The 27289-nt window shown below is 43.6% G+C and overlaps 1 protein-coding gene across 11 annotated transcripts in view; it reads left to right on the plus strand.

Annotated features, from left to right (window-relative positions):
• Positions 1–27289, plus strand: part of LOC118514181 (potassium voltage-gated channel protein Shal) — a 97562-nt gene that overhangs the window by 12576 nt on the left and 57697 nt on the right. For all 11 annotated transcript variants that reach the window (XM_036060860.1, XM_036060859.1, XM_036060864.1 and 8 more), the window contains one exon: positions 1845–1896. The gene's annotated coding sequence lies outside the window, so the exon portion shown is untranslated. The remainder of the gene's footprint in view (positions 1–1844; positions 1897–27289) is intronic.

Consider the following 27289-nt stretch of genomic DNA (forward strand, 5'->3'; position numbering starts at 1 on the left):
AGACATCATATGCTGGAGTACAAAAATGCAGAATGGGGTAAAATCAACCCAGATCTCATTAGGTTGTAGAGGCAACGAAGAAGAAGGGTTTAAAATTGCCTATGACTTGCAGTAAACCACAGCTTCAACTAGGTTCCGTTGTTATTTCGATGGTTGAATGCAGTATTATATTTAGACCTAAAGGTTTATACATTTTTTATGATTTTTTTCCTCGTTATGTACAATAAATCGTGAATTTTATTGTTCATTTCGCATAAATTAAAAAATCGACAGGTATGCTACAAAAGTCAAAACCAAAATTCATTTGCAGCTTCATAGAAATCAAATCATTCGTCGGTTTTGCTGTCTTTCCCAGTTCACTTTCCAATTTCACCCTTTCCGGTTTAACTTTTTCACTGGCGCTCGTTGACCTTTGCTAGACATCAACAAAAAAATGGGACGCTCAAAAACAGCACAAAGAATTGAATTTCGATAGCGATTTCCCGCCGGCTTACATCGCTCGTCATATCCTGCGCCGGAATGAAGTTATTTCGTGTGCCTTGGTGTTTACAAAACTTTGTATCGAATTATGATCTTTTTTTGTTGTTGTTTTGTTTGCTTCCCAACTACACGATCTCGTTGCAAAAAGATCATGAGCTCAAACTATGGAAACAAAAAAAAAACACGTACCGAACGGGGGCTACGAAATGCCAGAACCATCGCCAGTCGCAGTCGTCGTCGTCGAAGGAAATAAAATCGCTGGTTCATTGCACCGTTGAGCGTCGAGCAGCATGAAAGCCATTTGTTACCTTTTTCCAATCGGATTTGGAGCTGTTTTTTTTTTTTCTTTTCCCCTTCGCTTTCCCTCTAGCCACCAGCACCTCTATCAGTGTAACACACAAACACACAGCTAGTCCCCAAAATCAATGAGTGGGCACCGTTTGTTACGCGAAAAAAAAGAAGCAGAATCGAGGGAAAAAAACGGAATCCAACGAATAGCACCGCTCCAATGGAAATGGGGAACTAGCATGCTACCACCCCGACCCTCAACTTCCCTTTAGCTCCTCACCACCTTATGCCGTTTGTGGACGGAAATTGATTTTCGAGGATTATCCTTTTCGAGGGGCGAACTTCCGCAATCGCGCATAAGTTTGTGTCCCGGGGATTTTGTGCAACGGCTCTTCAATTCCATTATCGGTTCGGCGATGACATTCGCGAACCTCGGGTGTGTGTGTGTGAGCTATTCGTTTGTTTTAGCGCGCTTTTCCCGGGTACCGTGGTACGCTTTGATGATATTGGGAAGGAAACAGAGACGTAACACGGACGGACGTGTTTGGGGCAGCAATTTTATATTTGATGGATATCGAGGTGGTGATGGGATGCCTCTTTTTTTCTCTTCTCCTCCCCCGGCCGGATTTATTTGTGCGATTGATCCGGATTTTACAATAGTTTTCCGAAGTGGTGATGGTGGTGAATACAAATCATACACCGAACCCCTTCGCCGTATCTGAGCGGATTACTGGTGTGTCGACATCGGTGCCATCGATGGTTGCTTCAACAAGCCACACACGCTTTCTGCACTAGTGAACAAACATCAAAAGTTGCTCGAGGGAGGGAAAAAGAAGGGGAAACAAGCGAGGGAAATTTGTGGTGGTACATCATGTGGTAATGATAAGAGGATTGATTGGTTAATGTTGTGCAATGCAAGCTGAAGGGATGTTTTTGCTGTTGGTGAATGCATTTGGTTGGGAAATTTTATAGGCAAAAACAACTCTTTTATTGTTTGGTTTATCAAAGTCGAAACAAAATAGTTAATAATTTTACAAATAAATAATAAATAAAATATACTTAATTTCTCATTTCAGCTTACTTATCACGCTCATCTCCAACGTTCGACTTCCATGCTTCCAAGTCACGGTAAGTGTCAGCTGGGTTGTCCCCCATTTGTTTCAGCTTAGTGATTGTCTGCACACATTCGAATCACTTTCATCCAAGGCAGCAGGGAACAGTTAGTTAAGTGAAGTTGACTGTTTTGTTTGTTCTCTTTCTTTCCGCTCTCGGATGTGGATCGGATCGGATTTATTTTCTTTCTGCCACATTCATCCAATTTTCCATACATGGTTTTCTACTTTCACCTTTCGTGGAGTGAGAAAGGTGTGCTTTTTTCTCCGATTGCATTTGAGTGGTATCCGCTTATCGTGCTAGAAGTTTTAGAGTTAGATTGAAGGAAACGGTTGCTGTTTCCCGTGAGTGTGAAGCAACATAAGCATAAATTCATTGCTCGTTAGAGCGTGAAAGAGCTTGCCGAGATTGACGAGTCGGGCTGTGCTTCCGAAAACGTCCGACAGAGAAGTACATTTTCACCTTCACCAGTAAATACACCTTCGCGCATACATGAAACAAAACAAATCTAACCATTGCGTTACGTCCCACTGCATAACGCTATCATACCATATCATGCGCTCGCTTAGAAAAGCACGGAGCAGAGCACGGAAGATGAATTTATGTTTCATCTCCGCACGCCCCAAAGCTCACTTCTTCGCGTTAATTTCCGCGCTGCTTGTCCCCCCCCCCCCTTCCCTTCTGGTTGTTGTCACAAAACAAAAGCATCCCCTCCCGGGCGGAATGCAGCACCGCAATGCATCATATCTCGTGCATTCTCGTGCTGTTGCAGTTTGTGAGAAAAGCGCGCCATGCAGCCAAGAAAATTATGAAAAGCGACAGTTATTTATTCCTTCTTCTGTCTGCTGACTGCTGGCCTGGGACGTGTTTGCTTTGTGTGCTCATGTATCGCAACCGCCACCAGGGAAGGCTAGCCGAGGCGGAAAGAAAAAAAAACCCCGACAAGGACAATCAGGTACAAGGCCAACAGGATGCTTTCCATTGGTGGCAAAGGCTGGTGAAAACGGAGAGGTGGGAAATGAATACACAAACACAATCGGAGATATGTGAAGCAGCTTGTGTTTTCGTTCGCTATGGTGAAGAAAGGAAGTACGGTGAGAAAAACCGGACGAATCCGGAGCTCAAGCTACAAGGACACACCGGCGTGGCACCAATGGAACTGTGTAGCTTGGTGCTTTCAGGATATCTTTTTTTTTTGTTTTTACTACGCGTTTATTTTATTCATCTGTCAGTCTGTTGCTCTGTGTCCTTTATAATTGCCACCACTTCTCGGCACCTTACCTCGTCCTTCCCTTCATTCCCTCCTAATCTTGTGGGTGGTTGGGAGAGGGGCCGATGTACAGCTGACAAAATGTGCTCGAGATGTGTCTGCATTATAAATGACAGGGCCAGAATTTTTAATAACATTTTCACACATAAGCTGAGCCTTTTTTTTGTGTGCCTTTTGTTGCCCTCCCTTCCTATATAGAGGAAAAACGTCGGTGTTTTTTCTTGTACTTAGGGCAAACGTTCTTGGAATTTGTATGCCACACATGATGAGGAACATTTACGCTGGAAACAGCAACAAAAACCTTCTCACGCACATACGTTTTTTTGCGAGTGTCAGCGAAAAGCGGTTATTGAAGAGGATTCAGCTTTCGCGTCCTTGGAGACTAGCACTGAGACAAAAAGACGGGAAAAAACTTGTCTCGTCTTCGGATTCCAGCCTCGTTTTTTGTGTTTGAGGAAAGAGTCCCACTACACAAAACACTACAAAACCCTGCATATCCATAACCCATGATGGAGGTTATGAAGAAGACAAATGAAGCTTTTCCAGTCCGGTGTGTGTGTCTGGCTGTGTGCTCGGTTTGAGTTGTTAATGAGTTTTATCTTACGCACAGTGGTTTTTGTTTTCATAAACCCTCTGTTACCGGTGGGTTATGTTTTTGTCCCCCTACCGTGGACCGTATCAATCCTTTTTACGGGTACGACTACAATCCTTCCCACAAAGTTCCTGCTTTTCTCTGCTTTTTTTGTCACCAAGCCGGTTGAGTGTTTTTATAGGTTGAATAAGGATTTTTTTCCGGCAGAAACATACGGATTAGTAAGCCGAGAGAGATTGCTGACGACTGTTGTCATCACTCCTGAGATTTGTGGCCATGTGGAGGAAGGTTGGGCTTAAATTTCTGAACCATTTTTTTGGGGTTGACCGTGACCGTTGCATTAAAGAGACTTTTAAACATGGGAGAAGTGGTGGTTTAATCCGTTTTATACGTATGAAAAAGTAATTTTATCATTTTTCAGCTTTTTCTATCGTTAAGCAAAAAATTGTTTTACTTTTTTTAATCAATCTAACATGCCTGTTTAATCACTACGCCCGCTTTTCTATTTTTCTACAAGAATCCCATTCCAAACAAACCCATTCCCGTGCCATTGCATCAGCTCATTTTTGGAACAATTTCGTTTCGCACTTCGATCGATTGTTCCCCACAGCGAGAGCCTTAATTCGTAGCCTGAAGAAGCAGGCAGAAAAAGGAAATTTTCTTATTGCTTTCCACACACATCCCTTTTTTTTCGCCGGTGGTCCAACCGGGTAGGATGAGCTCATGGAGTGACCGACGCGTCCGGGCGCCAGTATAACAAATTGCTATCGATAAGGATCTGTCAATAACCCTGAATATATAATCGAAGCATGAATAATAATAGCGAACAGCAATAAAACCAACACCAACACCAACTACAACTGACCACGTGCCACCCAAGCGCTCGGCCTGAAGGAAAAGAAAAGCGAATAAGAAAAGGTTAAAGCGCGGAAGCTTTTCCGTTCGCATAAAAATCGAACGTCCGACAGTTAGTTGGGTGCTGGGTGCCGTGAATTTGAGGGTGAAAAGTAATGGTTCCCGGTTTCGGGGTCAGTTCCGTGTTGCTGGCCGGTGCCGGTGTTGTTTAATGCATGAGTTGTGATGGGAGCCGAAGTAATGAAGCGTTCTTGTGATTAGTGTTGAAGTTAGAGGAAAAAAAACGTAGCTGGTTACAAGAAACGTCACTGGATAAAATAAAATTCTAATGATAGTTATTATCTGTGTTAAAAGTAGTAATAATTCCTTCACAAAAACGATATAAAATATGAACAAACAGAACTGAATGTTATTCCTCAATTCTTAAGTTTGAAAGCTTTCAAGCCAGAACTTCTAACGTAATTAAGTTGTAAACTATTGCGAACCGTAGACTCTTATAATTATAACGTAAAAAAGGCACGAGACAAGATAAAGTCCCTCCAGAATTGTGAAGGTTACAAAAACCCCCCCGTTGCAAATGTTCGCGCTCCAACCGGGACTGTGGAATGTAAAGCGAAACGATAGAACGATAGAAGCGGTGGAAAACTCCGCTCCATACTAACGGTAGCGATGTGAAGAAAATTTCTTCATAATTTATTCCCCGTTGACGGTCAGGAATTCAGGACACTTGCTCCCGGAACCCGGAAGTTCCGCCGGCTTGCTTGAGTAATTTGATTCGAGCCGGGATGGATTTTCAACCAACCCCTCCTGCTGACGGAGCAGGAAAATGGGCCGGAAAAAAATGAATGTAATGAAACAATTAACTAGCACTCGGCACGCTTTGTAACGCCGCGGCTAACAAACACTATAAATTCTTCGTCAACAATTACGCGACCCATCCTTCCAATCGAGGAGGGTGAAGGACACTTACACCGGGGGTGTTTTTTTGTTTTGCTGTTTCTTGCTGTCTTGTTTGTAACATTCCTTTACGCCTCTTGTTTGAAGGGAAGAGCCTTCATCGGTCAAAGTTTGTCCGTTATCAGGCAAGACCACCGCCGGAGGTCAGGATTGATAGAATCGTTAAATTAAATTACGGAAGCGTGCTGTACCTTTACGGCGAAGGTCGTAAACAGACGCATTTTCTTTCATATTGTGAATTGTGAGAAAGTGTCTGGAAAAGTACAGGTTAGAAGGGCCCGTTGCATGGGTTTTTGATTGAAACTGCTGCTGTCTCGGTGTGACATCTGTCACTTTGACATTCACTCGACCCTGGTAATAACTGTCAGTCTGAGGTACAGCTTTTGTGCGTTGGAAGTAGGTGCCTGTTTTAAAAAATTTCCCCTAGAAAATAAACATTTTTGTTCATTGATTACAATGGAAAATGCCTCAAAAATATTAAAAAATGGAGCAGCAAAAAACCCCATAAAACCTGTAATAAAAACGAATAACATACTGTTGCACTCTACGGGAAAACCATGGAAGATGGTAATAATTTAGCATCTAACCGCATTACACGCTCCATATCGTTTCCTGCCTCGTTAAAAGTGGCCAACCAGTGGGCAGGAATTAAATACGTACATCAATTCATTTCCTTCCCTTTTTCAATAAGCCTTGCACAACAGACACACACACACAAACACACGGAGGAAGAAGGGAAGCAAACATGGCATGAGCTTTTCGCAAAACACTTTTCGGGTATGTCAGTAATTTAGGCAGCTGACAGAGCGTCTTGCCGTGGGGGAAAAAAAGAGCCTGGCAACAATTGGCATTTGGCTCGGCGCTTGTACCGCCAGTGATGGAACCATTTTGGCAGTTGGGCCTGTATCGGAACCTGTGGAAGCTTCTATTGCTTTTTTCCTGCCAGGAAGAAGATTCACTTCCAGCGCGATGGTAATATCCTGCCCCATGGTGCGTTCCGCTTTTCCCATGGTTTTCCCCATCCACCGGAGTGTTCCCGGAGGTTGGAATATTCGATCGCCACACTCCCGCACACTGCTTATCATCCCAGCGCCACGTTCAAATGGGCGGGTACCTCCCATCATTACGTACTGCTCCCTTGCTCGCTCGGTACTATTTATAGCCACCGGTCCTGTACGCTCGCAGCAGCAGCAGCAGCATCCCAAAGCGTCAGTAATGTCGTTCCGTTTCCAATTTCTGGCGAAAGCGGGCTGGTGATAAATTTACTCCCAGCCGTTGCCTCGGCCGACTGCGGCACCGAGTACACGAACACTCCTTTGCTTCACGGCCGTACGCAAAGTGTGTCGCAACGAGCGACAGCAGATCCTTCAATTAGTTGCTTCCAGGCCCGCAGTCCGACAGCTCTGCCTTCTTAGGGCTCAGCTTGACTTTCGTCTCTAACCGTCTCTAGGCTTCTTTCGGCTCGCTTTTATGATACTCTATGTGTGTGTGTGTTTGTGAGTGGGCAAAAAAGAGAAGGGACGTTTGTCGCACTTTTAACGCAAGCACTGTACAATGCGGTGGAAAATGGTAGGCTGGATAGAAAGGGGGAAAATCATTTGAAGTACCATTGCTCGTTAGTTGCAAAAGGGCAGGGCATTGTTAGCTGAAGATGCTGTGTTTTCGGTGTTTGAGGACTGGGGAGGTGTGGTCCGGTGCGTTGTGTGTGTTGAAGTATCAATTGACCGGCAAACCCACACACACAGCCCATCCTCTAAGAACTAAACAAACATGGCCTCAGTGGCACGGGAAACGGGAGAGAACGAGCCATAAGAAAAGTGGGAAAATCTCAGATGAAGAAAGAACCTCCTTCTTCTGCTGTGGAAGGGCCAGACCATGTGTCAAGTGGTACTGGAGTCACTTCCTGGAGTCAGCTGCTTGCAGGATGAGGGACCGAAGGGCAAGGCGTGAAAAGCTGCTCCCAGAATGGCGTGATAGAACCGACGCCTGCCGATGCTGCTGCTGGTGGTGATGTTTTCCACCACCGTCCACGAACCAAGCAATGGGTGGCCTTTCGTTATTGATTTTCCTCCATTCAATTAAAATACATCACTGGAGGGCGCTTTGGGCGCAACAAACGAGTGTGGCGTCATCCGGATGTCGAACCATCCCCGAGCTTTTGCTTCACAGCGACGCATCAAACATCGGCCGATGGTCCTTTACGACGATCCAGACCAAGCAGAAACCAGGAAAGGGCAGGAAAAATCGAACACACTCCGCACGAATCAAGCACCCTTCTTGAATGGTAATCACAAAGGATATCGGACGAGCGATGCAGAAACGACCACGTCTACGTCTGGTGAATCACAACTTACTGACGAAGGAGGCAAACAACAGGAGCAAGAACAAGCACACACAGAAACACTCCGTCACTAGCTGGTGACCGAGGCACGTTCGATGAATACTAATTTTTTGGTACATGGAAGGAAAAGCGCGTGCCTGGAAACACTTTTTCTTGCGGACTTATTTTTCTTCGTTTGTGTCGGGATCGAAATGGAAAACTTGGTCGAGAAAGAAAAGGGAACGAAAACAAATCATTAATGTTTAACAAGTGGAAGTGTGTTTATTATTTTATCAGAAGAAACATGAGTTTAAGTAGAGGTTTAGCCATAAAGTTTAGAGATTTTTTCATTTGCATCTTATTGGCTTTTAAACAGTTGCTATAGATAGAATTTAACGCACAAAATATGTTCACATTTTCATTAGTTTTCTCCCTTTCTTAACTCACTTTTTCGATAATGTTCAATTAGGGAAAGAAAAAGGCTCCCAAGCCTAAGCTCACAATATATGGAGTAAATAATGACTCCACTAAACACGACAAACACCAAATACACGACCAATAAGCAATAGCACAAATCACTCTGGTTCTCTGGTTAACCATTTTCACCCATCATAAGCCACCACACACGAACAACTCAAACAGTACGTTGGGAACAATTCCCTCCCCCTCCCCCTTTCCCATGGGAACACGCTTTCACTTCCACACATCCGCTAGCACGCCTTGTGCGCGAAATAATAACGGAAGCGCCCGGGTTTTCCGAGACCTACAATGTGGCGCCATAATAAATAACGACATTCAAAGAGGCATTCAAAACATCACTCTTGTTCCCACTGCTGCTGCTGCTTCGGGCTGTTACTGCTGCCACCGTTGAAGGAAACGTAACGTGGCGACGTTTATGTGTGTATGAGTGTGTATGTTGCGAGAACCCATATTGCCATATTGTTCCGCCAGGGATGCGTTGTTTGTGGAATGCTAGAGCAACAGACCACACTTATACTAGCACACACACGCACGCACGAACAAACGAGGTTGTTGTTGGAATTTTGGGAAAATTTGACAAAAAACGCAAAGAAAAGCATCCCCATTTTCGGTGAATTTCCGAACCGAACGCATGCGCTCCATCTTGAACGGTTCGCATTCGACACGGTACGGCGCACAAAGCTTCCAACGCTTTGCAGCTTTTCGCAAAGGCGGTCTGTTGCTGAGGACTCGTTCGATTCCAATTTGGACCGCGACTCGGTTTGTCATGGTTTTGGTGGTTCGAGCCCCAGCTGGCAGTGAGAGCAATCCAGCAACGATGATGAGTGATGAATGAGGTGAAATAATTCGGAAGCAGTAGCAAATTGTTGCTTGTTCGCCTGGCGAAGAGCAGCCGCGTTGCATTTCTAAATTTCGATGCACAATGTAACACGACAAGCTGTTCGGTAAAATAATCTTGTAAGGAAAGCCTTTTTTTCCTAAAGCTTTCTATTCACTCCTATCGATCGCCAGTGGTACTTTGCGAGAAGGGAAAAAAACGAAACAAAACAGTAAAGCTTCCTGTAGGCTTTCATAAAATATGGAGGCGCCTGGTGTTTCATGATTTCATCGCCCAGCGGTACCGTGTACCATCTGTGCCAGCTGTTCCGAAGCACCATTCCGGCGCACCAGAAACAGAAGAAAAGAGTTTCCCTGACGCTCAACACCATCGCCGCGGAATGTTGCTACGTTTGTCATTGACTTTTGAACCACTTTTCCACGGGCCGAAGACGAGCGAACCCGCGCGCCCCATCTAAGAAGAAATGATGGCCAGTCTGATGTGAGTAAGTATGTGTGTGTGTTTGTGTGTGCAGCACGCCAGCTGGCGAAATGTGTTCATTCCGTTCGATTGTTCAAGCGTGACGGAATGTTTAATTAGATTAGAGAGCGGGAGTGAGAGCAAGTGAGCGAGCAACCGAGCGGTTTCGGATGGTCCAGTTGACCACGAGCGTTGCGGTTTGTGCTTGTAAGGCTTCAGGGGGTAAAAACCCGCGCCAACTGATTCAACCAAACCATCAGGTTATGAAAATAGTCGTGCCCCTTTTTCTCCCTCCTCCACCAAGTGGCTTTGAAGTCGCGCTGAAGGAATGTTTTATGGAAAAGTTTTGCGTAAAAGTGTTCTTAAAATAATAGCTTGTTGAAGTTGTTTTTGTTCGCAATGAAAGCAAATGAAATGATAGCAAGCGAAGAGTCCATTTTGCAATCAACTTGACGAGGGACTCGCAGGTACCGCCCGTACCTTCCAGCAAGGTGCATTTACATTTTAGCTCAAACCCCCTTGCGGCAGTAGTACTTTACACGAGCGCACTGTACTTGTAGGAGCGCATTTTAAAATGCAAAAATATGTTAATTATCTCGAAAAATTCAACGACTCAAAAAGAACTTTGTAAACAATCCATTTCGGAGGTAAGTTCGGGACACACACACATTCGCACTAACATTCTACACTAGCGTTGCCTTGCAATGCTACGATATGCCGTACGTTGTAGAATTCTTGTGCAGAAAATATGCATACACACCCTAGGGCATGGTGGACAGTAGTACCGTCTCAGACCATATAAAAAGTCATTGCATTTTAGATAAACGAATAAAAGCAGAATTTATCTTTATAACAAAAACTTTGTTTGAAAAATTTCTTTGAACTAAGCATTGAGTTAAGGCCTTCAGTAAAGAGTGAGTGTCATTCAAAATAAAATCACTTTAAAAAGTGATGAAAAATTGTAATCTTAAAAATTGTATTTATTTAGCAGTTTGATTTGACTTTTTAAATACTCTCAATACTTTTTTTTAACAAAACAATCATTAAAGACTTGTTTACGTCTAGTCATATGAACAAAATCTGTCTGAATGTCCACTGACATCCATTTAAACCAGTGTGCAAAGCCGCCATTAAGCGTGTAGCATACGATCCTGTTTACATTTCCCTACATCAGGTACTGCAGGCAGTTTCTTATTACCGACTCGTTCTTATCGCACCGAACCTGCACACAGAATTGTACATGGTGGAGAAAAATCCCGCTCAAAAGATTTTCTCCTTCGATACGACGATGACGTTGGCGTTGAATGGTGCTGGGTAGCTAGTGAGTGCAATTCATTCAGTTTTGCTCATTCGCTGTAAATAGCGAACCGAAAACGTAGCTCGCCCCCTTCCAGCTTGCTCCTTGCCGCGTGTGTAAAAGGCACAAACTTTTCTAATTAATTTTGCAGCTTCTCTTTTCTCCGTTTCACGTAGTATTAACATAGTGGGTCTTAACGGTGCTATCTTACACCGGCCAACTGGACATTCGATCACCGGACCGGGACGAGACAGGAGTTTTCTTATTTGACTTTTTGAAACGGCTCCGTTGTGCGCATTGTTTTCCGAGCGAACGGGTCGAAGATGGAGACGGATGAAAAGAGGAAGCAATGAAGAAAGGAGAGGACAAACAAAAACGGGATCCATTTCTTCTCGCGCAACTGTTTTATTTGAATTACCTAATGACCCTCATCAGGGATGTGAAGTTTTTGTTAAGCACGAAGGATCTTGGCGTTTTCGCAGTCAATTTTTTTATGTTGCTGTTTCGGGGGTGTTTTTTTCTGCGCCATTGCACTGTCCGTGTAAACAGTGTCCGGCCAGTATCCCTTCTGTCGCCAATTTGGGAAGATAATCTTAACTTTCCACACAATTACGATGATCCATCATGATTTGGCTATTTTTGGAGCGGTTTTTTTGCTTTCATTGCTGTGTGTCTTGTGTTCAGGAGAAATTACTTGGATGTAATTAAAGCGCCAGAAAGCAACTTGAAACCCTTTCAAACCAAGCCAACACTTGACACTTGGTGGATGATCCGACCCTTGGTTAAGATCAAGGAAGTTAGATTTATTTTAATGATAGCTGAAAAGTTTTCCACGAAACACATCTATTTTTGAAAATGATTCAAGAAACCCTTTTAAAGCTTCCTGGAATATCTTTCCGCTGAAGATCTTTTTCTTCAAACGCACCAAACGACACCGAGTCCTACTCCAAAAATCCAACCAAAAACCCATTCAAATGCGCTTCAGCACGCCTTCATAAGGGGCGCCTTCATAACTGTCCCGAGCAGAAGCTTCCCTTTGTGTGTGTGTCTGTCTTTTCGCACCGAAAATCGCATAAAAGCCCCACGCCTCAGCTCAGCTCAGCTCGGCTCGCCTTAGTACGTCATTATTCCTGCGAAAGGTGTTGAAATAATAATAACAATCATTTACCCCACGATGGCCAGTCCCCTAGAAAACCGGCTGGGACTCTTCCACTGTCCCATCGCACCCTTTCAAGAGTGAAGCTAGCATGAGGATAGCGCACACACAGCGGGACAGCTATCCCGGTTTTTGGGTGACGATGTTTTGCACTACACGCAAGTCAGCCAGGGACACCAGGCGCACCAGCGGCAAGATGATGGTGATGGTGATGACGATAGACGAAGAACGACAACAATTGTATTCAAAAACCTGGTTCCTGGTCCTGCTTTTGTGTGTGTGAGGAGAAGAAAACAGGCAATAGTTTTGCTGCATTCTTGTTCGTGTCTCTTGTTGGAAGGGATTGCTCGGAAGAACTCGCAACGGATCCTTTGGGTTGCGGGACGGTGCGGACTGTGCGGAGTCATAAAAATAGAAACGACACTCTCCTGTTGTGCCATCCCGGAAGCTGACGCCAAAGAATGGAACAAGTTTCTATCTAGTTTATTTATGATACGATCCCCATTCACTGAACTCTGGTGGATATAAAGGGCAAAGTAGTAACAGCATCAGCAATGCATGCTGTACGGCTTAAAGACGGCGTTGGAGACGGTGAGTCGTGGTTCGCTTGCTCGCTTGTCCTTAAATTCCCATGTGGTTCCCGACGAACTGTTCAGGCCGCTCCGATGCTCTTAACCTAGCCCGGGAAACATCGTGAGGCACTAACCAGCTTCACCTTTAGTGAGATGTGCTCCAGAGAAACGGCGAGGAACGGTTTTATGTGGGAACTCTGGTGAGACATCATGGGCATCAAAGAAAACCCCAGCTGCACATTGAGTATTTCAAAAGGTTTTTTATGCAAAATTAAATGAAAACTTAGTTATGTTTTATTATTATCACAAGAATAAAGCGAAAAACTTAGATTGAATATCCTAAGAATTGGTTCTACTTTAATTGTTTAGGATTATTTTTCTAAGCGCTTGTTTTTAAGCTTTGTTAGTTCTCAAAAATACTAACAATGTAACTACAAAATAAGATCGAATTTGGTTCATTCTATGGCCTGACACTAGCAAGCGAATCATCCAAGGAAATTATTTTAATGCTTCTTCATACTGCATCTTCATTCCACATGGCAGAAACAATTCATCAAGATATTTCACCATGTTTTTACGCCACCGTTTCGTTCCGAAATGCCCACTGTGCGCTGGAAGGAAGCACTTGAGAAATAAACTAATGCAGCTTGCCCATTCTTTCTGACATGTGGATCGTATTCGTCATTCGTCACAATTTCCAGCGTACTCTCCCTTGAGTGCGAAAGTTTCCCCCGATGTTTTCCGGGCCGCTTTTGGAGGTTTCGAGTTAAAGTTTTCCCGGCTCGTGTCGGCAGAAAGTGAGGACGGCCGTTACAGAGCGACGATGCAATAAACTTAAGAGCAACTCAAACGTTGTGCCGGCCCAAGTCCGTACGGTAAGCGTCGTACAATTTTAATGAAAGTGAGGATAATCCTAATTAGAAAATCACGGCTGCTGGAAAAACTCGTCCGAGCGATGTCGGCCACCCACAGTAGACAAACAGTTGAAGTGGACAGTGAATAAAAAAATATGCCGCGGAAAACGACCTCAACGGCTGGGACTGCAAGAAGAAGCAAAAAGTCTCCATCGGGCGTCATCGTAAAAGTATGCCGGCTCGAACGAAATGACGACTGGTGGCCCCTGCTGAAATGACATGCTCTCGAGAGTGACATAACGACATTTTGCTTCTGGTCGGTTCCACCCGTTGGGCTCTCGACCATTCCACCCGTCGCTGAAATCGTGATGGCTAGGCGAGCGAGCGCTTTCTTGGCAATAAAACTCGAAGCTGTGCTCGGGCTCGGGTATTTAGTGTTTCGGTCTGTGGTGAGGCTCGAGCGGCCAGAAAATACACTCTCTCTCTCCCTCTCTCACTTAGATCATTTCAAAAACGGGCCTCCGAGGTACGACGGAAAGGCTGAAAGCTCATTAAAATTGTATTGTCTCACGTCACCGTTGGGAACGGTTTGGGCAATGGCTTATGGCGTCGTCGGGAGGCCGGTTTTTCGCTGGGCTAAGTTTTCCACTTCAACCGGCCGAAGTTTGAGCCTTGCAGAGGGAGTGAGCGGGTTCTCTAAATAGACTGCGTGCAGTACGTGTGGATTAAGCGCTAGGATACAATTTTCCAACCATACCAACCCGGCCCCGGAGTCGCGCGTCGGTTGGAGTTGGAGTCAATTTCCCAGACTCCAATTTGCAGGCCTATTCGCTCGACGTTTCTCCCAGCACCTACACGTATGATGTTGATGATGATGATGATGATGTTGAGTATTTCCATCCACCGTACTAAACAACCAGCTCACGGCTCCTGTGTACTCCGATTACTGTACAGCCCTGGCCATTTTCACCACTTTACACGCTTCGTTTACTTCGAGTCCGATTTCGGGGAAGCCCATATGGGAGACTTTACATTTCAGACTCTCCATTCACGCACGACAACAGCACGATGAAAACAAAGTACAAAAAAACCCAGACCAGACTGAGAAACATTAAACAGAACGTCCAATCCTTTCCCTTTAGATTCATTTCCGGTCCCTACCTTAAGCCACTCTGCTTAATCCACCCTCCCCCAGAACCATGAGATAATTTCTCCACCGAACCGTGTCGCCATGGCGAACTAATTAAGCTCGAGGGGGAAAAAGCTCGGTGGCTTTCATTTTTCAATTTTTAGCCCAGCTTGGCTTTTGGTTTTCCAGCTGAGCGACCAGGGATCACCTTACGCATCAGGAGCGAGTTAAGTAGTACGATCGTATGAAAAAGGCTTCGGAGCTGGATGCAAAAGGAGGGATTTGTTTTTTTCATGCTACCGGGTGTTTTTTTTTTTTTTTTTTTTTTTGGTCAAGCTTTTGTCCCGGAAAGGATAGATTGGGTGGAATATTTAGTGACAGGAACCAATTTGTCAGTCATCCGAGACGAAGTTCCGGCCGTTACGGTGGAAGGGAAATTTGAGTGTTTTTTTACGTTTGAGTGGAAGCGTGGAAGAAAAAAAAACCTCCATGACGATTAAATCAGCTTTCAATAATGATTATTTGAACTTTGCAAAATTGGTAATTTATTAAATTAATACAGCAATTGATAGGAGCAGCTGTTGACTGACGTAGCGAGGGTTTAAAATCAATGAACAAGGCTTAAATTGTTCTAAAAGACTACGATTTTAGGAGGATTTTATAAGTGAAAAGGTGTGAGTAAATATAATTGTCATCTGATATAGTTAAAACCTTTTACATTGTATGAAAGGATGTTTGTGTAATGAAAAAAATAAAATTAAACTAACGTGCAAACTTATTTTGTTGATGTTCAAACACAAGGGAATGTTCATCAACGCAAACAAAATATAGAACACCATTGCTATGTCACTTATGCTTCTCCCTTCACTGCTTATAATTTTAAAAAGTGAAATAACAGCGAACCAGCACTTACGTGGGTAAGCCGATGAAATATTTTCCCAAGCTACTTAAACGTTCAAAGCGATGGTGCTTTACTGGGGTGGGGTGACCCACCCATCGGTGCTGCTGTACGCAACCCGACGGCACCAATGTTTGCTCTGGTCGCTTCGGCAAACGAAATTAAATAATAATCCCCTCGTGAGATAGGAACGCGATTCGCGCCCATCATCATCATCTCTTGTACCACACATCCAAGCAAAAAGCGGGCTGGAATCCATTAGCTTCGGTCTTCACCCATACGGGAGGCTATCGGAGCTACGGGCACAGAGTGGAGTGGCTTATTTATGCCGTCCACATAAAGTCTAGTCCTGCGTCTAATTGAGTAGTAATCCCTTTCTCCTGGAACACACTCACACACACAATCACATTCACACGGTACTGCAATTTTGGTCTTCAAAGCGAGCTTTGAAGTTCTCTCTTCGTGCAACCTACCCATACACGGTGTATTGTTCGGGGACGAAACAAGCGACCGCTTCCATGGGACGAGCTTTAGCTCCAGAAATATTTGGGGAATATAGCAGCACCGTATCTTTGCGAAACAACGAATGGGAGGTGTTCTGTACTCTGTAGAGGTGTTACTGCTGACAAACAAATACTACACCGTGCAATTGATTTATGGAGCTTCGCATTCACCCGGTACCGATGTGTGGTGTGAAGGGTGAATTTTCTAAGAAAAACACCCCAACCGCATAGATAAGTCCAAACCAGACAGGTTGTTTTAAGCCAACGAAAAAAAAAGTAAGAAGAACATCACCAGCACTCACACACACACACTCACACAAGAGGAATGAGAATCGTTATCCATCTATGCCCTTTGCCCGATGCTACCAAATGGTACCGATCTCTGGTTCGGATCAAACCCGGTGTGTGAATTGTTTATGCAAAATGAACGATAAAACCAACAGCTGCTGCTGCTGCTGCTACTGCAGGTAGTGCAGGTTCACTTTAACGCCCGCATGTTTTACTGACCAATCCCGGGGTAGGGTCATAAATTTGTTACGGCCAAACAGAATGGGAGAGTAAAGCGCTATCCAGCCATACGCCAGGCAGCGTTTGTTTGTACTGCTGACTGGATTGGTAACACAAAAAATGGATATTTCACTTTGCAACCAGCGCCTCGGTAAAAACCGCAACAACCACCACAGCAAAGGTGTTCGTTAAAAATAGCGAAATTAAAATAAATTAGACTTTACGAAATAATCCTACACCGGCTTCTCCGAACGGCTTCTAGTTGTGCTCGTTGTCCGATAGTGTTGGAACGTTGGGTGGGTTTTGTTTTTTAGGAAGTGAAGGAGTAAGTAAAAGAAATAGAAAAATGAAGTGAAAATAATCTGTACGCACAGTGGGGAAAGGTGTATTAAAAATGTTGACCAATAACATATGCTATGCAGATTTTTCTAGTATTTTTTAAATAATTTACAGTATTCACGATTTTGTTTTATTTTTTCACATTTTTCCTGGCATCAAAAAAGGATTTAAAAAATACATCTGCCACTATGACATTATAAAAAATAAAACATGATGACGATGGAGGCGCCTGGTCATTGGTTATCCAGTAGCCCGGGAAGAATGACTTCAAAGGCATAATAAGTTGAGAATATTTTAAAATTAAGTCAATGTCTCAAAAACAAGTACTTGACACATTTCATTATCAAAACCTGGTTTTGAGCCATTATAACAGTTTTTTTTCTCGAATAATATTCAACCAATTCCCGTTGTGCGATGTAAAAAATCAAACAGTGTCTTGAGTAAGTTTATCTTTTCGGTTTGTGCGTGTGTTTTTGATTCGATCTTTCCTCCTGGTGGGCGAATAAGTTATCGTAGAGGGCATTCAACCATCACCACCATCACCACCACCACCACCAGCAACCGTGTTTCAAGATAAACAAATTTCATTAGAAGCAGCAAAATGCAGCCAAAAGTTCTTTTACGCTTTGCCTGTAATCTTCGCTTGAAGTAAGATAAAAGTAAGGTTGGCTCAACCCTACCCCTGCTGAAGCTAGAAACCATTCCGCACCACAACTGATAGGATGATGTGATTCATTGGAATTGGGTGATCCACCACGCCTTTCTCGTCGGAATTCTCAACTGTTTAATGCACGGCTCGAGAGATAAAATTAATTATCTTTTGGTCCAGTGAAAGGCAGATTAAAGCAGAAAAACCAAACCATACAAACACCATTCGGCAACCATCTCGCTTGGCATGAAAGCAGCACGGTCAGCACCCGCTAGGGAACCATTTATCTTCGTTCGGCTTTCACACCGTCCGGCAAGTTTTCAGCAGATCTGACAAAAGAATTCGCATCCCTCGACCCCGGGAAAGCGTGTGCATTCAAATTCGGTGCGCTCATTCAAATAGACTCTGGCTTTGGAAAATAAGGGGGTTTCCTTTTTTGTGTGTGTGTGCTGGCAATGGACTGTTTTGGCTCTACTTGTTATCAGCAAGAAAAGGAACAGAAAAGAAAGAATTTAGGTTGTTAACCTATATCGCAAACGATAGCTTTTCTTGTGATGATTTCACCTTTTCTTTTTTGTTCCTTAACCACTCCAGAACGAGGGTTGAGCTTTTTTAAATTTGGGGTACATTCTAAACAGTACCAAACAGCCGGATCGGATGGGTACGATGATGATGCCTGAAGTTACTAAATACTTTCTCAAAGGCCCATTTATCAAAGCGCAAAGCGTAACACAACGCCACAACAAAGTGAAACCCGAAAAGTGTAAAAGTAACGTGCGGGACAGCCGGGATCGAGTTCGTTGGTTTGTTCCGGAGTACTTTATACCCTGCGTGGGAGTCATCTCCTGGGTTGGGTGTTAAATGTTAAGTTTCCCTTCGCTTCTTTTTTTTGCACCATATATGTCCTTCTCTCTCTCACACACTCTCGAAACACTTGCACACAGGATGTACTTCTATTCAAGAGGCTGCACACCCGGTTCGCTTTGATGTGAAACGGGCGCCACCCGACGGGGAAGGAGGGCTGTGTTGAATTTCCTTTCTAACTCTGCACATTCAACGAAAAACCACTCATCATTCAAACTCGGCCAGATAGTCTGTGATCTATCGTTTCCTTTCCCTCCTGAGTCCGTGTACTGCTTGCCGTGTGCATAATAATCGCGTGAAGTAGAGATGCGCTCGGCGGAATGCTGCTAAGGTCGGATTACAATGGATTTTAACCGGCAGCATTCAGCGCACAACCGTGCGCCAAGTTTGATTGATTACACGTTGGCACGTAATTATACACGGTTTTTAGGATGGTGCTCGGTTTGGCGAAACCGTCGAGCAGTGGATGTTCTTATCGTGGTGTGTGTGTGTGTGTGTGTGTGTAGGCAAAAGCTACCTGTGGTGCGGTAAAAGTCGGGAAATTCGTTTTATAATTTACAACAAAGGCATCAAAACAGGGCTGGATGGTTTTGTGAGGTGTACCGATCCAGGCGATCCCTGCTGGTTGGTGGTTTAGAGGAAGACGTTTCAATTACTCGGATGGAAATTAAAAAAAGGTTTGGTATGTTTTTCTTTTTATTTTTGTGAACTATATTTAATACATCTTTGACTGATGCGTTTCAAGCGCAGGAAATCTTAAAGATACATGTATAAACTTAGCGATAAAGGACCATTTTGAATTCCAGTCCATTTACTAGATTAGTAAATTATTCTAAGGCACAGATTGATTGTTTAAGTTTGACAAGATTTTTTGATGACTCCAACATTATAGAATCTCATATAAACTTTATTTTAATAAAATATATTCTAATTTTTCTTATGTTGCTCTACAACACCTTCAAGAGGTCAGCCATTTTTGGTTTACGGTGATTGGATTTGCTCCTTTGATAGATAATCAAGTCCTTCGTATCCGGAGGCGGCCAGGGTGGGATTTGAATCCCGATCCTACCAAGCAAATTTAAATTGGCCGAATATTTCTTAAAAAAAGCGTTATAGTGCTACTTTTCTCCATTGTGTGTATAGTCAAATTCTTTCTGCCCATATCAAGCATGATAAATCCATAACTTTGGGAGCCTTTCACTGCCCTTCCTGGTGCTTGTTAAGGACGGCTCGTTGTCTCGGTACAATTTGTCAATAGAACATACCTTTTGCGTTAGTTTGAAGAAAAGCCCAACAAAGCCAACCTAACTGCTTCACAAAAGCTCCTCTGCATAATTGCATTTGATTTGCCAGCGGTCTCAAACAAAACCCCCTTACGCTTCTGCCGTGACACGTCAACAGCGTCACGAAAAACATGTCGTCCGTCTTTTATTGCGTAACCTAAACCATAATTCAATTGCCCGCTCGCACACACATACACACGCAACCACACAGAAACTCACCACAAATGTACAAATTTAATCAGATTTATCGCTCTGGCAACTGACTGACTGTATGGCCATAGCCGTAAGAACGACCCACCCGACAGTACCGGTGACCGGTAATGATGCTCCCACTCCGTACTGTGTAAAGCATAATAATTTAATAAATTTTAACGAATTCTTCACGGCACCTCAATAGACGCTTCCACTCTGGTTGGATGAGAAGCGAGTAGAGGAAGAAGAAAGGAAAAAAAACTCTCACAGGCTTTCACGCAATACATCCCCGGAACCGGATGGGGAACAGCCACACTGTACACCACTGTGCCGACGACGACGGTGGTAGCTTAACTGGCTTTGTTGAATAACAAATATTTCCCTATTAAAATTCTTTCCATCACTCGACCGAAATGGCACACCGAAGACAAGTGTGCCTTTGCACGGGTGCGTGTGTTTATGAGTCTGTCGAATTGGCGCAAAATGGAATTTTTAACTGAAGGGTGGCAATGAATTCCAACCATTCTCGCACGGGACGCTGATGTTGCACTGGAACCACTGCGAGCTTCGAAATTCAAATTCCATCACCACTTGTGCTTTAGATCCGTGGAGGATGTGCCTTGATCTGTAGTAGGCTCCTTCTTCTCTACACGATGATGAAAAGCTGCTATTTGCACCAAACAAAGCCAGCAACAACAACAAAAAACAACCCCGCCGAACAAACGATTGGCCCTGAATGACTAACGAAGAACCGTGCGCCCACGCCGAGAAGAGTTTGCACGTTTGTTAAATAGGATTACATCAAAATCAAAACACGGAATTAAGCGGATTCAGCAGAGTAAAGTTTCTTTCCTATGCGACTTTAAATTAAATCGCATACAAAGAAACGCTAGAGCCGGCGAGGTGAGATGTTTTGTTTTGCCCTTTTCAATGTTTGGGCCAGGAACAAAAGGGCTGCGAGGGATCTCTTGATGTGAGAGATCTAAATGAAACCCATCACCTCTGAAGTGTCAGCTTTCCTCTAGCAGGATTCAATCATTTCTTCAAGACTTGAAAGCACGGCAGTCAATAGTGGCCCGGCAAAGCAACGAGGGAGCTAGCTTTGAATTTTAATAATATGGATTATTGAACACACTGATTGCGTGCTTGTGCTTGTGTGTGTGTGGATTACGTTCGTTAGTTGACGGCTACGGCAGGAAACAATACCAGCTTACTGAGCATGTTTGTGTGTTTGGGAACGCCTTTTCTTCCTATTATTTTCCTACTATCTTGACATCAGGCTTTTCTAGGACAAAGTCCCCCGAAAATTTCAAATCATTATTCACTCGAGCGAGGTGACGCATAAGAAATGGTATTTTTCCACTCGCTAGCTGTGCTGTTTGACACGAGCAGCCCCACCGAGACCTGGCAGGCACACATTTGGGGTGAGAATTTTGACAGGGATGAATAGATAGATACCGTCAGCAGCAAGGGGATTCGTTTCTCATCGAACAAACAATGGTTATTTGGTTTATGTAGATAACGCATCTCAGGGGAGATTTGAAGATCCCAGAGTGCCTTCTGCCAGCCATTGATTCGTGATAAAGGACGTCCCCCGTCTAGCAGGGACGATCATCGTTGAAAGCAGCATCCGAAGACAAAGAACAATGCTTCTCTCGTTCATAATGTGGGGAATCCGTGTGGGAAAAGCTTGCTGAAGCTGAAATAGTTCCCAAAATAAACAAGGATTCAAACACACACAGGGACACCACGCATACACAATCCATTAACCTTTCATCCTCATTTCAACCATTTATTTGATTGGATGATTGCATACAAACACACACACACAGTCCCTTGATCGACTTTGTCCAAGCCAATCAATTAATGATTCATTAGTCGAGCGCTTTGATCACCTCGAACGCCTCAAACGGCTGCATGTTCGGTACACCCGATGTAGACCCCGACGGGGTCTCGATGTGAAAATTCTACGAAAACTCATTTAATGTCCTCAGCCTCAGCCTTACCCCCACAACAACAACAACAACCATCGCCGTCCGCTGTTTTTCCCCTCTGCCCTGCCACACAATGCTCAAGAACAAGACGAGAGTGAATTGAAAATTTAATGAGATCCTGTGGGAAAATATTGATCTAATTAAATGTTATCTTCTGTGCTCGCGCTGGAACACCGTGCCCCTTCCCTCCAACACGCTTTCCCATCTCCACTTCCAGCACTGATAAATGGTTTCCGATGATTTATACCGTTGTAAAACAACACCCAGGCAGCGGGCACTGGTCGGGATGCTTTTGAGCAATGGAAACCGGTGTATCGGTGTATCAAAGCGGTCGAGTTTTTATTACCCGTCGGTTTTTCAGGCAAATGAATTTTCTTCCCCGTCTTCCTTTCTCTCACTTTCTCTGGACCAGTCTGATTCGGATCAAACGAATTTCATTCCGGCGCTATTAAACAATGGCTAATTGTGCCGTTCGTTTTCGCCGTTCCGTGCCCTTCCCGTGTGACTCCGGCAGGGCAATGAATGTATTATTTTTCCGAGCTGACCCAATGTCTAATTAATCGACTTGAAGTTACGACTGGTTCGGGACTGGTCCTGGAAAACCCGAGTGGAGGGGACCGAAAGGAATAATTAGGGAAAACAGTTTCGAATACGAATTGAAGCATTAGCAGTTTAAGGGGGATTTTTTTTAAAGAATCCATGTTTTATTTAATTTACTTTCAGATCAGTTTTAAGATATCACAATTCCGTTTTTTATTGCTTTGGGCATTTAGTCCAAAAAGAAAGGAATAATGACCCTCGGCAGTTTTCTTTAATTGACAATCAATTGTTAAGTTTAACACACTGGAATTGTCTGACGAATCAGAAACATTCTTCTTCTTTTGTGGCTAAACGAGCTCTTAGTTAAGTCATGCTTGCCATTACTGGCTTATAAGAATTATTGTTCCGCATAGATGAATTATCAGTCCTGACTATGGGGGAACGACCCAAATGGAATTCGAACCCGGTCCTGCCATGTGAGGACCGGCGCAGCTGTCGCATCTACCCGTTAAAAATCCCAACTGTCTCAAATGTGTAGAAAATAAAACTCAAATTATACATGCAATGAGGATTATTAGTCTTGAGCACATAATTTTGACTGATTTTTTTTTATTTTCATGTCATAGCCCCATTGCCTATGATAGCATGTCGAATACCAATAGGCGCTGGTTAAGGAAAACATCCCATTTTTCCACCTATAAATGATGCAGAAGCTACCATTTCTCTCTCTCTCTCTCTCTCTCTCTCTCCAAAAACCACTAACAATGGTATCCACGCTACAAAAGCATAGCAAAAGCTCAAGCTTCACGTAGGCGCAAACAGCACACAGTCCACGATGCTTCCTTGTCGTCTCACAAATCCTTCACGTAACGATTATTCTTTTCACGCACCACTGCACACGTGTCGTTCGTAGAAAACTCATCAAACGCACACACACACTCTTAGGTCTATCTGGCTGTGAGACAAACGATGATGGATTGTGACTAGGCTTACGGTGGGAAATCTCCTACAGCTTGCCCCGATCTGACGCATACCCGTAGTGACCGATTGGTGGCAGCAAACGGGTAAAACGGGCACTGCACCATGAAGGAAACACGCTTGCCAAATGGTGTGCTTTTATGAGTTTAATTAAATTAAGCCAGTCAAGTGTGGAAATGGATGCTGCAGCCGTGGTTTTGTGTCTGTGTGTGTGTTCTGGAAGCATATTGTGCGTAGTGTGTGGAGTAAATTTGGAACAATTACCCAGCAAAAGTACGCAGTTTTTGTGGCATGGATGAGGGTTTTATGTTTGAGAAGGAGAGATACATTTAGCATCTGTTTGGAAAGCTAAAGAATTCATCTTTTATTTCCCCTGAAAATTGCAGAAGCAAAGCATAAAACTGTGAGATACACCGACATAAATGGATGAATCGTCTAGCTCTAACTCTATTCTGTCTGTTCATCCATGAAATGCAACTTTGCACACAATATTCTTTATTTGCGATTCCGACTTCACTTTGCGTGTGTGTTCCTCCGCCCTTTATCTGCATGCTATTTTTAATTTGCGTCTCCAATCCCATGACAGCATCCCGTGGATCGTGCTGGTCTCGGTCCTCAATCCTGCCGAGCCATAGCAAATCATTCAAGCGCAATAATATTATAAATGCACCATCTGACACTCGGATACGGCGTTCGGACGTGATCTAATTCCATTCTTTCGCTCGTGTTCTATTTTTCCTTCACCATTTTTTTTCTTTTGCTCCTTTTTCACAATCGTTCATCTTTGTATCTCCCGTCTCGTGGGAGCTTTTTTCGGCCCCGCTTCTACACGCTTCATTTCGATGGCCCAAAAGAGTTGGGCCTGCTGCAAAACTGCAGCTGGTGCAGTTGCTGCTGCAGTCCCCGAGCTGTAGCCAATTGCAAACTGCAGCAATAAATCATCGGCCATAAGTTATAATTTCCCCCCTTCCGTACCGTGCCCGTGTCGTGGGTCGTTCTCGACCCGTAACGCGCGGGTTGAATCTTAATTTGCTCACATCACCGCGCACACCGACAGTGACACACATTTTGGGGTTGTCGAAATAGTCAAAATCATTGCGTCGGCACGTACGTGTCGCTTGCATGACAATATTTTCTAGTTTTGTGCAGGTGTTGGACAGAGAGCGAGTGCGCAGTTCGGAAAAAACGATACACATTTCTAGCTCTGAAAAGCAATTAGTACAAATTGAGAGACCAACACTACATTTCATTCGTTAGTTTCGTAAAAAAAAGCTGTGGAAAACGAACAGGGAAAAATGTGTGCAAACCAATCCTCTGCTTTTCCTCAACCTCTGGCACACGTTCAATACAAATAAAGTGACCTTATTTCATGGGGGGGGGGGGGACAAAAACTGAAAAATTCGTCACTAAAATTTCCCCCATCAGCATCATCGGATCACGAGTAAGGGAGGATATTCTTCCCACGTGGGACCACATGTTTGCAATTCGATCACCGCACATTCCATCCCAACAATAAAACTCGGCTTTTTTCTGCCACGGGCGAGAAAATTAAATTTTCCAGTAATGATAATGGAAAAATTATGCTTGCTTATTGGAAACTACAAAGGAAAAAAAAAACAGTGGTTCGTCGAGCGAGTTTTTGTTCTCGAGCGAATCAATTTGTGAGGAAAATTCATCAAACTACAAACAATTCCAGGTTCATCCCCCTTCAGGCGATCATTTCCCGTTGGTAAACCCTTTTCCACTCTCAGAAAAAAAACCTCATCACGACGAACTTCATTTGCACCTATCGCTCAAACATAAAAATAAAATTGTGGATGCGGATGAACTGGTCGGAAAATTCGATCCCCACTCCTACCTGTGCGTGTGTGTGTGTTTGTGTGTGTATGGCGCACCCCACGGTTGAATCTCAGCATTTCCTGCCCCGGCTGACGTTTGCTGTCAGCAGTTGTCAACGTGTGTCGCGAGCGCGCGCTCGCCCATTCCCAGGCTCGCAAAAATGCTCACTCTGCATTTGCAAGAAAAGAAGATGGCACGGCAAGTACGCTTCAAGCAATCATATTTTGCACATCGAAAATCACTGAAGTTTATTACTGATGGTCGCAGTATGTTTTTTTCCTCTTCATCTCTCATCCCGGGGGATGCCAAGTTGACAGGATGCAATTTCAGCACGATGCAAACGAGTCAAATGGCAGGTGCGCTGGTACGCGTGGTACGATAGCCACACTGCCAAAAAATCGACAGCACGACATGCACATACGGTGCACATGGTGCCAATGCAGCAAATCAGAAGGTTGATGATGGTTTTTGTATTTTTTTCATTTTTTGAGGGGTGTTTGCAACTGCAGCTACATATTCATCTTTCGGGAAGAATGCAATTGATTCGGTCGGTGTGCCAGGGCGTTCGAAGCCAGATGGGAACTACATATTGAAGACATTTCTTTTGATAGTGCCTTTCAAGCGATGAGCACCAATTTCCACGTTGTGTGGTTGGCACGTATGATGGATGAAGTTGGCTGTTGGATAAGTAGTTTCGGAACTGTTTTCTCCTTTTGCAAGAGCACATATATTCTGTAAACGCTCAAACTCAATTCTATAAAGGGCCAAAATTTATTCAATTCTTCCCTGTTGTTTGAAATATCCCAGGCATGCTTGGTTAAAATATGTAAAATATTCGCTTAATAATTTTAATTGACTATTTGAAATGATTTGCTTGTCAGTTAGAGCATTTTGTAGGTTTAGATCAAACTAAATTATTCAACAGTTATCCTTGAAAATGGAGGTTTTTTCTACGATGTTGAGAAAATTTTCAATTCCCAGTCAAAACATGTTTGAAGTAATCTGCATTAAGGACAGTTGATAAGTTAGTTTGAGGCGGTTTGGTGGAAAAATACACAGAGAAGTTATAGCTAGGCTTAATTGCTGTGAGTAATTATGAATATATGGTAGAAGCCACATTTTTATTTATTTATATTTTGAGTATTACAGCTTGAAGAAGGCAAAGGAAAAAAAAGTATCAGGCTGGTTTCTGATAACAAACATAAAACTTACACTGAAAAGCATCAAACATTCTGCATAAAAAAAAAAAATAAAGAAACTTTGAAGTCAGAAATGAGAATCGTTGGGGAATTTAAGAACGAAACAAAAGAAACATTAAATGAGTTATTATAAAAATAAATAATAATAAAAAAATTGACACTATTAATACATGAGGAAGCTTAACAGAAACGAAAAAAAGGCTTTAAACCATATAAATATTAAAGCGAAGGGACGAATGCTTAATTCGAAACATTGAACCAAATTTACAGCAATGCCATACAAACACGAAGCTACCACACAATAAACTCTTACGGATTGAATTTTTCCACAAAATTCATGATACAACTCTTCAAACAAACAGCTGGACAAAACACCACTCTCAATTGATCCCTTGCTCAAGTTTTCCGAGTGCCTGCAGAAACACACAAAAGCCAACGCTCGCCGACAGCAACTGACCAAACAACACTCACACACACACACACATTCCATCGCTACATCCACCGGGCAGAGTTATGCTGAAAATGCCGTTCTACAGCATGGAAATGAAAATTCAAACACCAAAACGAAACGAACAGCACGGCTACGCCGCACCATGGCTTCATGGCCAAGTATTTTCAAAGTGTGGCGAAATAACAGCTTCACATGCCCACGAACGGCCATAGTACTGTACTGGTTTGTTTTTGTTTTTCCCTGTACACACACACACCACACCCACTGTTGGTCCGTTACTCACCAATTCAAACTTTATTTGCATTCCATTTGTTTTGGCGGTTGTGGCTGCCTGGCTGGGTGGTCCCAATTGGGACAAGGAGGACTTTTTAAACGACGAGCGAGAAAAAAAAA

The sequence above is a fragment of the Anopheles stephensi genome, chromosome 3, assembly GCF_013141755.1.
Source record: "Anopheles stephensi strain Indian chromosome 3, UCI_ANSTEP_V1.0, whole genome shotgun sequence".
Taxonomy (NCBI): Eukaryota; Metazoa; Arthropoda; class Insecta; order Diptera; family Culicidae; genus Anopheles; species Anopheles stephensi.